The sequence below is a fragment of the Galleria mellonella genome, unplaced genomic scaffold (genome assembly GCF_026898425.1).
Source record: "Galleria mellonella isolate WM207_F2 unplaced genomic scaffold, CSIRO_AGI_GalMel_v1 utg113, whole genome shotgun sequence".
NCBI lineage: Eukaryota > Metazoa > Arthropoda > Insecta > Lepidoptera > Pyralidae > Galleria > Galleria mellonella.
In genome coordinates this window covers 1,318,804-1,335,660 of record NW_026441975.1, presented here as the reverse complement: position 1 = coordinate 1,335,660, position 16,857 = coordinate 1,318,804, and the positions used below count along the sequence as shown (strand labels likewise).

General features: G+C 30.8%; 1 pseudogene; it reads right to left on the bottom strand.

The window, feature by feature from the left end:
• Window positions 1-6,277: 6,277 nt before the first annotated feature.
• On the bottom strand, window positions 6,278-16,742 carry LOC113512957 (uncharacterized; annotated as a pseudogene).
• Between the last annotated feature and the right edge of the window lie 115 nt (window positions 16,743-16,857).

The following is a 16,857-nucleotide window of genomic DNA, read 5'->3' as shown; positions in this document are numbered from 1 at the left end:
CAGTGCATTCTGAGTAACGTAATTTGAAATAAACTTCTATTCTTGGGTAGAGGAAGAACTGTTTATGAACTTCCATCGAAAATGTCAGAAAGATGAAATATATAACTCAATAGTCTATTATGTAATGGAATACTTACACGAGGAAAAGTTTGTGTGACAGAGGTGAATGGGCAAGCCGAAAGTCAAGCGTAAGCCAGCAGAAGGCAACATCTGTTGAATTTAAAATGTTCGGTTTGTAAAGCCAAGAGGGCCAAGGTACACATACTAACCTATGAAAAGAAGAGGGGGAGGACTTATTATTAGTAACGTGAACTAGCGGCATCATTGCTAACAATTTGCTCTGCCAGAACGACCTCCTGCGGTCCTCTCTGGAAACTATCGTGATTAATTCCAACTGACCTGACTTTATCCACATGTGTTAATCACTGGTGTCTCGACAGCCTTAGCCAATAAAGATGATGGTACCAATCCATTTCCATCCCATTAAAACATCTATGAAACTACAAAAAAGTGCAGCAATACAAAACTGATAATTCCCTTGAATTAAGACTGTTTTGATATTTACATATATTAATAAAAACCTGATTTCAAAGTAATATAAATTCTTTATTCATTGCGCAAAAAAAAGTTTATATACACTATGAAACTGAAGTTTTGTAATATATTTTCTAATCTATAATATATTTACAAAATAGATATGTGGGTTTCGTTATTAGCTTTTTAATTTATACCTTTTAGGGGAAAAATACCACGCCATTATTCTCATAATTTTGAAAATTTGAAAATAGGAGCTATCTCTATCGTTGTTTTAATAGTTAAGTAAATACCTACTAATACTGTACCTGAGTTACCTATGAATGATTTATTAAGTTATTCGTTACGTCTCCAACCCATTAGATCAGCTCGGCTGAGTAATTAATTTGAATAATACTTCAGACTAATTATTTTGGCCTTTATTTGTACGCGATTTGAATATTTTAGTAAATTTACACCCACATAAATTTATTGCATTGAACAGAGAATTTTGCAATTAGTAATTTTACTAGATATGTTTAGGATAATAATTGGGATATGATGAAGTAGAATAAATTAAGATTAATCTAAAATATAATGGAGTTACGACATCTAATGCACTCAGTGGATGCAGGTAGCTCAGGACAATTCCTTATGGAAGTCAATGGGAGAGACTTATGTGTAGAGATAATACCTGAGATGATGATGATGATGATGAATTCATTTGTTTGTACAACTGTACTCAAATCTGTTCAGCCATTTTGGCGTTCTAATTGAAGTAATAATATTAAAATATTGAGAAATCCTCAGGAATGGAAACGCATGAAGAGTGTCATGGAAGACACATTTTACTATGTTATGTTTATGGTACTTTTCATGTCTGCAGGTGATGGTTACTGCCATCCATCTGGTGGGCTTTCAGCTTGTTTGCCATTTTTAGTTGCATAAATTTTTTTTTTCACTAATCCATAAATAGATGAATGTGTGCATGTAGATTACACAAATGAGTTCTTTTTTGGGATTTCGTACCAAAAACGTACAATGGAACTCTTATAGACTTTATCCGTCTGTCAGTCCAGCTGTGACAGCACTATATCTCAGTAACTAATAACTGTATCGATTTGAAAATTGGAATGGTTTATAATATATCATTGGCCCGCATATATTAGAATAGAAACAATTGAAAAAATATTTTTTTTTTGTTTTTGCTAGAACGGACCTCTTAAACTTAAACGGATTCAGATAATACGAACATAAAACATAAAACAAATTTAATACTCAAAATTTCAAAATAGACTTTAGAATTTGACAAAAATAACCGTTTATGCTTGTTTGCCAACTTCGGGGTATAAAAAAAATATAGGAGAACAAAAATAACAGTTCCTTCAATTGATCATGGGACCATTTTGCCTAGTAGATAAATACCTATATGCTTACGAAACATTTAAATATTGTATTAATATCTAACTAAGATCTTAGGTCTTACCAACGTCCTTGAAGAAAGTTCTTCAGACTCATGAATACTAATCTTGGATGTCGGATTATTTTAATAACACCTGTATCATGTCTATAAATAGGTGTTTAAATTAACATATTATTTAATTCCACGTATATATATATATATAACACCCAGTTAATAAATTAATCTGAAATAACATTTAATTAAACACTCGGTCCACAAACCTATATTTTTAGCTACCTACATATTTAAATGTTTCGCATATTAAGTAAAATTGTATATTTAACTCTGTATCGAATAATTTCTACCTACATTTAAAAGCTTGATTAAATGAAGCAGTCAAGCGAGAGGTGATTTTCAGATTGATTAAAAAATAATATAATTAGATTAATGCCTGATGTATGTTTTTAAATTCGTGAAGCAGTTGTGTTTGCATGGCTGTGTTTCGGTTTGAAGGATGGGATGTGGCGTGAATTTACAGGGTACAGAGGAATAATATCTGAGTCCTCAGAAATGGTAACGCATGGGGGTATCATGGGCGAAACAGTATACTCTGTTATGTGCATGGTACTGCTCATGTCTATAGGCGACGGTTACCACTTTTTATCAGGTAGGCCGTCAGCTTGTTTGCCATTCTAAGTTGTATAAAAAAAATCATATTAAGTCTTATCAGAAAAATATTTGTACAAAATTCATTTGAATATATGGGCACTAATTCAATTGATATTACTACAGTCAAGTAGACAAGCAAGCACTTGGATGGTTATGTTTCATTATGATGGAGAGGAGGTATAAAATAACAGGTTTAGTAGGACACAATAAAGGCAGATCAGTTAGCTGATCGTGATGAATACACATGGAATTCAGCACGATAATTTCCAGAGGAGACCCTATCGATCTGGTAGGGTGTATGCTATAAGCAATGGGACTGGTAGTTCGCATTACTAACAATCCCTTTCCACCTTCCCGTACTTTCCATCTCGTGAGTCATTCACTTCTTTACCATACCAACTAGCAAATAAAAGTCGTACAGCAAGTGCTATACATCTGTAACAAATGACATTATAAAATTAATTGTATTGATTACTATTATACTCATTTATTTGTATTTGCCTTTAGTTTTGTTTGATTGTAAACTTCATGTACGTTGAAATTTAGTTTAGGTATCATCACAGAGCCTGGTACTAAAGCAATAACAGTTGTAAACAGAATTTATGTATCTATCTGCTTTTACTATTGCAACAATCAACTTTTTAACTTATTATGGTAACTGATAGCAGGTATATTTCATTTTTAAAAGATTTGTTTTTAATAAGTACTTAAATTATTATAATATCTGTGTTACATTATCTGTGTTATCATTATTATATTTAAATCTGTTTATTAAATTTAATTGCTCAGCCGAATTCGAATAGATTGCATTTAAATAACTATTTAATATTTATTTAATATATTTATAGGTATATATTTATTTAAAGTTTCAATACTTAATTTTCTAGCTATAAGGATTGAATTGTTATATAAAACCTACTTAAGACAACAGATTTCGTATTCGTTAGTAATTGAGGCATGCACTAACGAAGAGTTATGGTAGAGCATAAAAATTATTTCCTCATAAGTGTACAGATGGACTACACCTGACTCTAGTATCATTCATACATTACTGCGTGTATTGGATAAGTTATTTATTAATGGATTCATTATTATGAATACTAATCTCATGCAGCGGGGGGCAGGGATTTTTTTTTAATGGTTGATAATGGAATGGTAACCCCGCCTGCGCTAATGGTATACGCTGGCGAGGCACCAGCGAGGGATAATAGGTGAGGATGAAAGCAGGTCAGTTAGCCCATCGTGATGAATTGCACTAGAATTAACCACGATGGTTAAAATAATGCCAGCGTTTGAGAAAAGATTATTTCCACGTGATGGACTCGACCTGACTCTAGTATCATTCATACAATGGGTATTGGATAAGTTATTTATTAATGGATTCATTATTATGAATACTAATCTCATGCAGCGGGGGGAAGGGATTATTAGTAATGCGGACTATCAATCTCATTACTAGCAGTATATCTTATTAGGTCGACGTCTACGTGTTTCCCCTGGAAATCGTCGTGTCAAATAGTAACCTACGTCAATAAAAAAATTCCGTAATATATATGAATGGGATGGATATCTATGAATACGTCAGTGGATACAGGTGGCTCAAGAACGTTCTTTAATGGTAGTCTATGGGATTGAAACAACTTTTCGAACTTCTTAGGCTTAACAAAACGAGATCGTATGTTACACCAGTGAGCATATAAAATCGTAACCGTCACCTATAGACATGAGCAGCTGTTTCGATGATGATGATCTCTCAGATGATCCTTTTTTTTATTTTATTAAAATCGCTTTAACAGTTTTGAATTTATCTATTACAAAAAAACAAACAATCGAATGTTTCTTCTTTGTAGAGTTTAAAAAATGCCCATAATCAGACGTCGCCGTCCGGTAAGACGTCAAAGTCAGTCTAGTAAAGTAAAAATTTGTTTATTATCTATAAAGTTAGTATTTCCGCCTCATGGAAGAATTTAATAAGTATGTTTGGTCACAAACGAATTAATCAAAGTTCCATCGCCTCATGTAAATTATCTGTGATCGTATGGAGTCATTAAAAGACAATTATAACTTAAACTTTATTACCTTCCAACACAGTTTTAACAATTCCATCACTACATCAGCTAACATTAATATAGACCTTGTCCGATAGTGTATAAATACGTTATATTGTAATATATGAATTCACTCAATACTCTAAGAACAATTTGTGTAAATATGCTACAAAACAACATACGTATACAATAATAATATTACATTTATATTTATAATACAACAATGATACGATGTATATGCTAGAAAAGATACAGTTTCATTACGAGGTTTGATAAGTAAATAATACTGCTAATTTACCATAATAGGTTTAATACATATATTATTACTACTATAGATAGGTACATGAATAGATAAGTACCGACCAATCATCTACCATCTACTAACACAACATATAACTACTGTCAATAATAGCAGATACATTGAGAAGCTGGTGTGTATTGATTTTCTTTATCAGTACCTATTTAGAATTATAATATCACTACATTTTGGTATATTAAACAAATATTCTGGTATATTTTGAAAAAAGCGAGTTCCATCGTAAACTCACACATACACCGACAAACTGCGACATGTTTCATAGACAAATTCATACATTTTAAATATTTAAATTTAGAACGTGGACTCGCATGTTTTTGTGGTAGAAAAACAGCAGTTTCAATTGAATTTAAAAGAGACCAATGGAAGTAACGGGAGTAAACCTTATCGATTGCAAGTAGACTTATAAAAGTCAGTTCAAAATTGTTTAGAATAGCGTAATTACACAACATAATAAAAAAATCAGACAAATTGAGAACCTACTCCTGTAGGTTTTATGGATATGCCCCAACAGAGTCGCAAGTTCTTAAATTAGATGACGTAACGAATGAACAATTCCTTGCAATGAATTTGAACATAGTGTAAAGTCATAAAAGATTCATAAAATATTTTGACAGAAAAGTAATAAAGAAAAACTTTAAAACAGTCCTCTGACACCTCTGCTTGTCGCTCTGCAGAATTGTCTCAAATTAAGTAATATATATATATATATATATATATATATATATATATATATATATATATATATATATATATATATATATATATATATATTAATTTATGCTTTCTATATATAGATAACAGTTAAATCAATACAAACATATAATCTCATGAAAAAACTAATTGTATTTTGCGGGTATCGAACCCGCAACCAAGGTGGAACAATTTGTCAAACAGCTACACAATACGTAATTTAAAAACGTGACTAACAGTGTTAAGCACATATATTTTAAATATGCATTATTTACATAATGTCTTTCACAATTTAATACTGATTTTTAAAATATAGTCATTATAACATACTTTTACACGTTTACAAGTAAATTAATATAGTTCACAACAAAATAAGGTACATAATGTACTTTACAATACAACCATGAAAATCTTAAATGTTTTACTTCATATATATGTAATCTAAATAAAACGTTATTTTTAACTACACCACAACTTTGGTATTTATTACTGAATTTAAAATAAAAAAAAAATGTAATCGATAAAAATCTTTAAACTTGGCATATTTAATATATTATTTGCATGTTTTTTTGACACCGTTCATTTATAATTAAGACAACAAAAATAATCATAGATAAATAATTAACAGATCAAAGTATATTTATTCTAGTTACGTTGGTATTTGTTTACTTTATCCATTTTCATTAAAATTAATAGTTATACTATTATTTAAATATTATTATTTACTAACTATGCCAGGAACAGAAACACAGTTAAGTTTTAAAATGTTTGATAAGTTTTATTTTTATTAAAAAAAAAAAAAAAGAAAAATCTCTAGTTCGTCAGACATCAATTTCCTATATTCACGATTAAATACTACTAAAAGCAAATATTAAACAAAAATAAGTAAAATCTTTTAAATGTAGATATAACTTTTCAAAATTTTATCATATTTTATTAAAATATTAAATAATATTTTTGTGCTTTGACGGGCCTTTCTTCAATATAGATTTACATAGTCTAAACTACATTAAACTCTTAATACATATAGGTAGTTACATCTACAGATATATTAGAAATCTAATAACAAAGTCGTGTAAAAAGGACAATTAGTCTATATATATTTGGGATCATATTTGAACACCATTATAATGAGTGATAGGTTAAGATTGGGTAACATTTAGTAAATATTGGATAAATATTTATTTAACATTGTTATTAAAGACAACTTGTAAATCGATATCTAAAAAAACTTAGAAAGTATTCACAATAATATGTTTATTTTTTTTCAAAGTGTCTAGTGGGTAATCTAAAATGGTTTACGTTATCCTTGAGTTCAAGTTTATATCGGTAAGTTTGGTTGTATAGAAATCTGAGTTTACGAAATTATCAGCTAGAGGCGCTGTTAAGTTTTAAATATCGTATATAACTCACACTAAGCACTGGAGTGAAAAATATATGCCTATAAAATTATATATTTTTCATTTGAGAATCTTAAATTATTAATAGATTAAAAAATACACAGTTAGCCCGGATAGCAGAGAGGTATGGAGAATCTCATCGAATCGACTTGTCAAAAGGTATTTTTTCAACCTATTAGTAATTTAGAATATAAAGTAGTTAAAAAGTAGCCTATGTCATTTTCCATTCCCAATACTACGTGTATGCCTAAATACATGACAATTTGAATCTTAAGGCTCCAAGAGGTAATCAATATAACTGACAAAGAAATATACTGTAACATTATAATATTAGGATGTTTACATACATAATAATTTGGAATTTTTGACCACTTGCTAAACATACTTCTAATCCACTACATTATAGGTATTACTATACCTACTCACTCACCACTTAGATTTGTCCACAAACTATTTTTTGTTACCTACTTACCTAATACATGAATATAGAGGAGAAAGGATTGTTAGTAACAGGAAGTAAACGACCGCAATACTAACAATACTCTCTGCCACTTGTCGTACACTTTATCTCGGTGGATTCATCACAATGGACCACTGACCTAATTTTATCTTCACCAATATCCCGCAGTACTGCCCCGCTGGCGTAAACCAGTAGCGCAAGCGGGGGTAACTTAACCATTCTTTTTTCATTCATCAAAAATTATAATAAATAGTGTAACAGATTAAATATGAACATAAATTAATTAAATCAACATTTAATTGACTATTATGCTTTAAAATAGCCTTAATTAATTTCATTATAACGTCTTTTATCCTTTACATTTTCTGCATTCGGCATACACCCAGATACTTCACCACCTTAGAAGATAGAACCACACCAACAATTCTTTAACAATTAACATTAATTTTTTTAAATTGTTACTAAATCCAAACGCTTCACAATCACAAACAAAAAAATATAATAAAATAATGTTTCATAACTACTGTATCTCATTTTTGGATTACAATATCCAAAGTTATAAACAAATCATAAATATATAATAATAAATATGTATTATAAATAAATATAAAAATACATTTTGAGGTAATTATAATATTTATATGGAAAAAAGAAAAAAATGTTTTCAAAACCAATATATATCATATCTTTGGTCATATCTATAGAGAACAGCTATTAATTTATTATGTACTGTACGATTATAATATTAATTATTGAGCGTCACAATACAATTATAAATAGCAAGTAAATATATATTTTTTAATTCTATATAATGTGTTAAATACACCAAAGATGTTAAAAAAAAAAGATTTTTATTTAAATCGATTATTTTCTTATAATCGATTATTATAGTAATATTAATCTATTTTTAATAAATCGATCACATAAATTACACTTTTAAATCGATTTTCGTAAACAGCGTCATCTATGCGACGGATGCTTTTATTTGTTACATATTTTAGTTTTCGAGACCACAACGTAATCGTTTAGTTTTTTTATATTTAAGTATTTTATTTTAATAATAGTTAAATGTAAAATAGGACTCGACATTTATGGATTTTTTTTTATTTGATTTATATTTTATTTTTTGAGACGATAAGGTTGTCATCTCTAGTAAGTCCTCATATCGGTGGAGATATTCACACCATTTATTAAGTTCCCCGCTCCTTCTCTTGACTTCGGAAATATAGTCTTAAGAGCAAGTTTAATGTATATGCCTCATGTAGGTGTAATAATTTTCCTGAACCAAACAAGTTCAAAACTCCAAAACGGAGTATTATTTACTTTTCTTAAAAAACATATAAAACTTAACACGTGGAAGAAATATTATCAAATTTTTGTATTACTAGATACTGAACAGTGTAAAAAGTAGTAAAACTATTTTTATTCTCACGAAAAACTGATAGATATAAAACTTTCTGAGTGTCGTTGTAAAAAATATGCATAAAAAGACTTATTTAAAGTTACGTAAAAAATAAAAACCTTTTTATAGAGCATAGGTGCAAACAAACAAACGGATTTGTTAGATAGAAAGCAATTACAGGCTATGGACGTTTACAATATCAGAGTGCTATACGCGTATCAGCGTCTCTTGAGATTATGTATACTGATCCAAAATTCAAGGTAACTCCAACACCATGACTGATAGAGCATCATGTGGCGGTGACACGTCAAAGATCGGTGTGCCGGTGTCGTCACAATACTCAGAGTATCGAACTTTATGCAGAACTCGAAGGCCGAGGGTGCTGCAAATGCGCTGTGAGTAAGCGCCTGTAGCGTCCACTTTAAAGAGCTGCAATAAAAATACAACTATGAAAAAGGACGTATTAATATCTCTCCTAAACCAAAGGTTACGGCCTTTCAGATTTTTTTTCTCCTTCCTTTCCCATAGGTGTCGTAAGAGGCAACTAAGGAGAGCGAGGAATTAGCAGCAGTATCTCTCTTAAAACATCTCCAAAGTCTAACTGCGGATGCCAATCCACCTGCCAAGTGTGGCAACTACTGGCAAGACTGAACATAAGATATTGCTGATATAAGACTCCCCTCCTAGGGGGAGGCTTAAGTTCAGCAATGGACAGTTAAAGGCTTATATAATGATGATATTTTTTTATAATTTACAAGCAACTATAGCAGCTACCATAACATATATTACCAACTGATTTATTTAACTTTAACGAAGTCATCGAAAACTTTGTATATAACTTATAAATGATTGATTACCCACCTTGAACCCTTGATCTTTAGCTATTTCTATGCTTCTTCTCATGAGCTCTTTAGCCAATCCTCTCCCACGAGCGTGATCAGATACGGAGATGATCCTGCACTCCAGGATGCGGTTCACATTGAAGGTGCCAAACAGGTCCAAATCTCGGCTCACCGTGTACAAAATTGTGAAGATTTTATTGTACTTCTCGTCGGAAGACTGTTGAATCTTTTCAATGGACTGCTCAATGTCACCTGGTCATAATATACCATTCAATGCTACTCCTAGTACCTGAAAATATATGAAAAAGTACCAATTTTTAGTTGGCAAATTTATAAAACTTTTGCGTATGTTTAATATAATCCATTATGTTATAATAAGATACACATAGTACTGCAAATTGAAATTAAATGTTTTATTTTAGTGTACACAAACAATATTAAATATAGTTCTCTTCATATTTTGCTTTTTATGAAGGTATGCAAAAATTTATTAATTATAATTTGTCTCAAAAGCATTTTAAAAAAACTGTTAATAAGAGGCTAAAAAGAATTTTGCAATTCATGATAATGGGAGATGCTACTACAAAGCTTTATTTAGACAGTGAGTCAGCTATAAGACTGGCTCACGACCCACCCTATGAGTGTCACCAGATAACAAAGCATATTCGCCTAAGACTCTTTTTCATTCAAGAGTGCGTCATTACAGGATGTAATGTCTTGAATTCCTGAAAACTGATGGAGAGAGTCAACTAGATAATTTCTTGACTAAACCAAGATTGATACAACTTTTCAAACAAGTTGGATTGAAAGAGAAGACTGAAGAGAAGATATTAAGAAGAGGTCTTTGTTTAACGACAATAATGCTCTTCGTTATCTATGCGTTACCTAGCAACATGTTTGGTTAATGTTCTATTGAAACAAATTAATTTACTATAAATATAAGTTACGTATATTAATATTCTATTTTTAAATCTGTCTTACATTTCCTGTTCCTTTTAATTTCTCAAAAAAAAAAAAACTTTCCTAAGAACTGTGATTTCGAAAATCTAAATACCTTACCGTATCATTTTCTATAGCAGCAACAGAAAGACCATCAGCCATAGTGGACGCGCACAGCCTCTCGAGGGCGGCGTGGGGCTGCCCCCTTTCGCACAGTCCCACTGCTTTGTTGAGTGGCTCATCTGCGAAGAAACTGTCGCGAAGGTGCTGCAGTACTGCATCGCTCATCTCAGGCGTTATTGTCACGTAGTACGTCATTCTGTAATGAGATCACGACGAATGTGTGGATATATTTTTTATAAGTACGTACTGCCGGAAATTGTCAATAATGTAACTGTTTATAACACGGATTAGGAAAAAGGTCCTTTTTTCTGGATTTATAGGTTGAAGGCAATTAAACGTAACTTAAAATATGAATATCACTATGGGCTTCGTCTTAATGTTGTCTCTAAAGCAATTTTTTAAATTTTATCTCTGTCCACCATCGCCTGCGCTATCGGTATACGCTGGCAGGGCACCAGTAAGAGATGATAGATAAGAATGAAAGCAGGTCAGTTGGCCCATTAAAACGAATTCAACAAGAATTAACCACAATAGTTTCCGAGGGGAACCGCGTGAAAGTTGACCCAATAGGGCTTAATACAATCTAATATTACTGGCAATTTCAGTGTTAGATGATGCTACCACTAATTACTGCTGATGCTACTGCATCAAATTATATACCATATATGTATTCTTGAAGGTCTAACTTAAAATCTGGTATATATTGTACCTTAATAAATCATTAAGAAATAGTCTATTTCATTAGTTTTCTTATTTTCAAATAGTACGTGGACGAAGCCGCAAACAAAAGCTAGTAATCTACTATATTTCTCTGTAGGATCATTATCAAGGTCAACATAAATTCCTCCAATACGAAGTTAATACGGATCAATATTCCCTTTTCCACTTATTTTATTGTGAAGCTTACATCGATGAAGCCTAGAAAAATTCCCGATAAAGGAATTTCAATTCACTGAGACGAAATAAGAATAAGAGGCTATAGGGGTGTTTTGATGGAGGTCGAGGAGGGTTCGCAGAGGTCAAGGTCTTACGTAGCCACCCGGCGGACGAGCCCCCATTAAAATGCGGGCACGGTTAATAAAATAGGCACATAAGTATTTTATAAACCGACTTGTAAGTATGGATGCCTGTATCAACTTGATTATGATATATATGTATATACAGGTGAAGTCAAAATCATTTACATCAATTAAAAATATTATTTTTTCTTTTCATTTATGAATTTCCTCATGTCGGTACAAATAATTCTACCAATAAAAATTACCATTTCTCCCATATTAACTTAATAGCTAGACTCGTATATTACAAATGAGATTTTATTGTTGCTATATAAAACTAAACTTTAAAAAAAAAATAGTTGAATAGTAAAACACTCTACAGAAAAGATGCTCATGGTTTTGCTTTCTTTCTAATCCGTTTATTTTCTTTTTTTTTATTTCTGGTAAGACTATTAATTTTAAACAACCACCACAGGGCTTTTCGTTAGCATAGACCAAGTATAAGATACAAAGGTCGTATGAGTGGGTACTCATGCAATTTTTTGTATAACTCACCCTCTGGGATTAAATATACCTAACCATTGTTAAGTAATACTGCATGTGTACATAATGTGTCTATAGCCACATTTATGATAAAAAAAAATTAGATACACATACAGATAATTGTTACACACGTTAAAAATTTTCTTTTAATAAATAAATAGTAAATAATTTAAAAGAAAAAAAAATTAATATCAAACTTAATCAGGGCGCTGTAGATTGCAAAAGAATGAATAATCGATTCAAAACTGGCGAAGGTATCACGTAGAAATAAAAAACAAAAAGCAGATGAATTGAAATTCTTTTTATTTCAAAAGCCGTTTAAGAGATGTTAACTGTGATGTCATTCTATGCTTGAATCAACAATACGACTCGTTTACATAAGATTCTAATTTAATCGACGAAGTTGTTAGTATTTTGCTATTGCCGCTGACAGAAATCCACTTTATTGTAACAATAATTAATGAATTTCGCAACGGGTTGCCAGCTACAAAGACTTCATCCGCTGCATTCAGATAACCCTCTTGAACATAAAAGAGATATTTCAACATAAACACATATATAAAGTCTTGTTTAATTAATTTATAAGCCAATATCCTAGTAGGTACGAGTATATATTGCTACATATATTGTACGTATATATATATATATATATAAATACTGAGAAGCGTTATGGTCTAGTGAATTTTTATATATAAAGATGAAAAAGCAATGGTAACGCGGTCTGCCCTAATAGTACCATATATACACTAACAAAGATATCAGACTTTTTTGCAAATTATCTACCCTCCAAAAATAAACATATTTGGTATACAAATTGGGAATCTATAATTGACGAATGTATGATATAAATATAATATTTTTTTCATTATTCTAGATATAAGCTATTAATTTCAGATGTAATATTAAAATAAATGATTAAAATCCAATTAAAGCACTCGTACGTACTATGTATCTTATTACATTGTACGTAAGGCTCCAGACACCTAGAGGCGTAGTCTTTAGACAAAAGGAAGTCCCTATTAGATAGCTTCTAACAATCCTATTCATCTTAGTATAGTGGATTAGATCTAGGTTTATAATATATATATCAATAATCTATTAGCGGTACCTACTTACAGTATGAAATGAAATCCTTGGGTGAGTGTACGATATTTATCAGATCGAGCTGTCTGGAGGTTAAAATTTTCAACGTAACACCTACATATATTTTATACAGTAAAATATTATTAGGTAGATAAGAAATTCTTCGCAAATCCAAGTTAGGCGAGGTCGTTATTGAGATCGGTGCGGGGAGGGCCGGGGGGAAATTCCTCCCGATCCCGGAGGACCCACGAGAGAAGCGATATTGTGGACCATTAGTCGGCAATTTTTTTAATAAAACCGCCTTTACATGATGAATTTGTAAACATAAATCGAGATTATAATAAATGTCGCAAAATTTTGATCGCCTCTAGCTTGTCCCCATCAACAAGTACTACTATATATTATTTTAGAGGTATGTGATTTTTTTCAATAACGACTCATCATCATTATGATCATGTCAACCTTTAACTATCCACTGCTGAACATAAGCTTACCCCTTGGGGGGTTTTGTCAGTAAATGCCACGCTTGGCAGACGGATCGACAACCGCAGATAGGCTTTAGAAATGTTTTAAGAGGGATGTTGCTGTCCATCCCTCGTCTTACCTTAGTCACTTCTTACAACACCCGCCGGAAAGGAAAGGGTGACCTATTCTATGCCGGAACGACACGGTCATAGAGGCTATACTAGCAATAAATCCTTCAGATCGATCTCCAGACGGTGACTATTGACTACACTGCGCTATTCGTATACATTGGCGGAGTACCACATGAGTGATGATAAGTGAGTATGAAGTTACAATGGTTTTCAAGAACACCATGTGCACACCTGACAGGATATATTGTTAGAAATGGGACGCTAAGCCCCGTCTTTAACAATTCTCTTACCTTAATAATATTAGTATTACCAGATATGTTATATATATATAAGTAATAATATTAGGCTTTATTTATATAGATACATCAAGACTCAAAATAAGGTAATTTTTTGTCAGCTAATTATCAAATTAGCTGACTCGTTTTTGTGTTTAATGTTCTATATACTTACGCACACAATGTATCTTGATGTATCTATATTTAATTATTTAATAAATAAAATGAGTTTTTGCGCATTAAAAAGGTGCAGAATTTATAAGACAAAATAAATATAGAAGTTATAAAGGAATCACTCATAACCACTTAGCACACAAAATTTTATGAAAAAGATGACCCGCTTTTCTCGAAGCATTTGTATGGAGACACTGTCTATATAATCTGAGTACCTAGGTATTACCATTACCTAAGAATAAAGTACATATGATTTATGTAGATATGTAACCATCATATAAACAATGCTATGTCAGGAATTCAGGAAATGCAATTTATTGAGTAGAAGGAGACGCGAAAGCCTTATACGCGTACATACTAGAATATACTCATGGCCTTTATTAAAATTTGTGTATTATAATACCCGTATTACGAAGATATAAACGGTGTTTCAAGATAATACAATTAAAAACTAGAAAACTATTACTAAATACCTTTTATTTTACTTATGTACAATGACCGGGATAAAAGATACGAGTAGCCTGTGTCCTTCTTCATTCTGTATAGTAAATTGCCGCCCATTGTTTTCTCAGTGTAAACATTTCTTGAAAATCTATATATCTATTCATTATAAGTTTACTACTGTAATCTTTTGGAGGAAACAATAGAGAGTATCTATCTATCTATTTAAATAGGTATGTATAGCAAATTTTATAGTGATTGGGTTAAGAGGTAACAAACAAACTCATATATATTATACTCGTATATATTATTATTATAGCAGTAATGTTATATTAGTAAGAATTTTATGATATGTAAAGTAAAATATATATAGTTTTTGCTAATGACTTGCATATATAGGTTAATGCGAGCATCATAGATTTTATAGCGTAGTGGAATCCATTCATTAATATTATATTTATCTCCGAAATTAGTAAATTTTATTTACTCAATTTAATAAAAAATACTTTTAAATAAATTAAAAGAGTCCATTATATATTGTTACACTTGTACTTATTAAGTATAATTAATTGTCTTACGCGATATTGGTCAATAAAAATAACACGAAAATAAAAAATATTGTATTAATATATCAAAATGAAGGCCCTGAACAATTTGTTGCACTTGCATTGAAGCATAAGCAATGTAAAGCAATTAGAGATAGATCTATACTGTAAGATATTTATAGTAATTATACATAATAATATAAAACGGAGAAATCTAATTATCTTTAAAATTGTAATAAGTTCATAGGCTAGAAGGCCCCCTCAATGGGATAAATTAATCTACGCCGGGGAAGACAATAAACAAGACCCATCATGGAACCTTGGGGGAGACATTTCTTTATGAATCATATTATTCACGAGTCTGTCTAAAAGGTGAAGGTCCCATTATAATTATTAATGAAAATGAATCAATGCAAAACTTAATATGTAATTCTACAACCATCGCTTGCATAACTAATATTAGTGAATTTGGCAATAAATTTTAATAAATAGAAAATTATATAATATATAATAAGTGAGAATATATCTAAAATTGAATTTAAAAATTTATAGGTTTAGTAAATTAATAATAAAATATCTATTTTTTTTTATTAGACGTAGTCATAGTATGTATTCAATAATATATCTATTGAATATACTTATCTACTAAGTATTTATCACAGTAAGTTATATATATAACAAATCAATAAAAAAATAATCTGAGAATTGAAAATTTAGAGCTGTAACTACAATATAAAAATATATATGTGACAACAGGTAAAATAAAAAATCTATATAACTATATTATTGTAATATAATTATTATAAATTAATAAATATTTGATATATTATTATTAACAGTTATCTCATATTTAATAGTTTAAATAAATTAATAACCAAATTCGACGTTTTTCAATAACATTTAAAGAATAATAAACATTGAATGCTTATTAATTAAAGAGACGATGCCAAACTTTCGTCTAGTCATCCCACCCCGAGGATACATTCAATATTCCACCCCTTAAGGACATGCGTTGACCTAGTCAAATCTACGTTATCTTTTATGTCCGTACAATGAACTGCAGGACCGCTTTATATCAGCATCAACTGATGAACAATGAACAAATTCATCAATCAATCGAATTGAAATAAACATCCGCAAATATTGCAGGCCATTATTATTATATATTTATAAATTGTAGATAAAATTATAGATAGCGACAAAACGATAAAAAGTGGTATCTTTAAAACTAAGTACAATAAAGTGCTTATAAGCTTACCTCGTACGCCGCCCACGGCCTTTCGCTGCGCACTGATAACGGGCCGCCCTCGCCCTGTCCCGCGCTCGCACCCCTAGTTTTACACAGAATATAGCGCAGACTCGACAAATTTAATATAATAAATTGCTAACTAAATT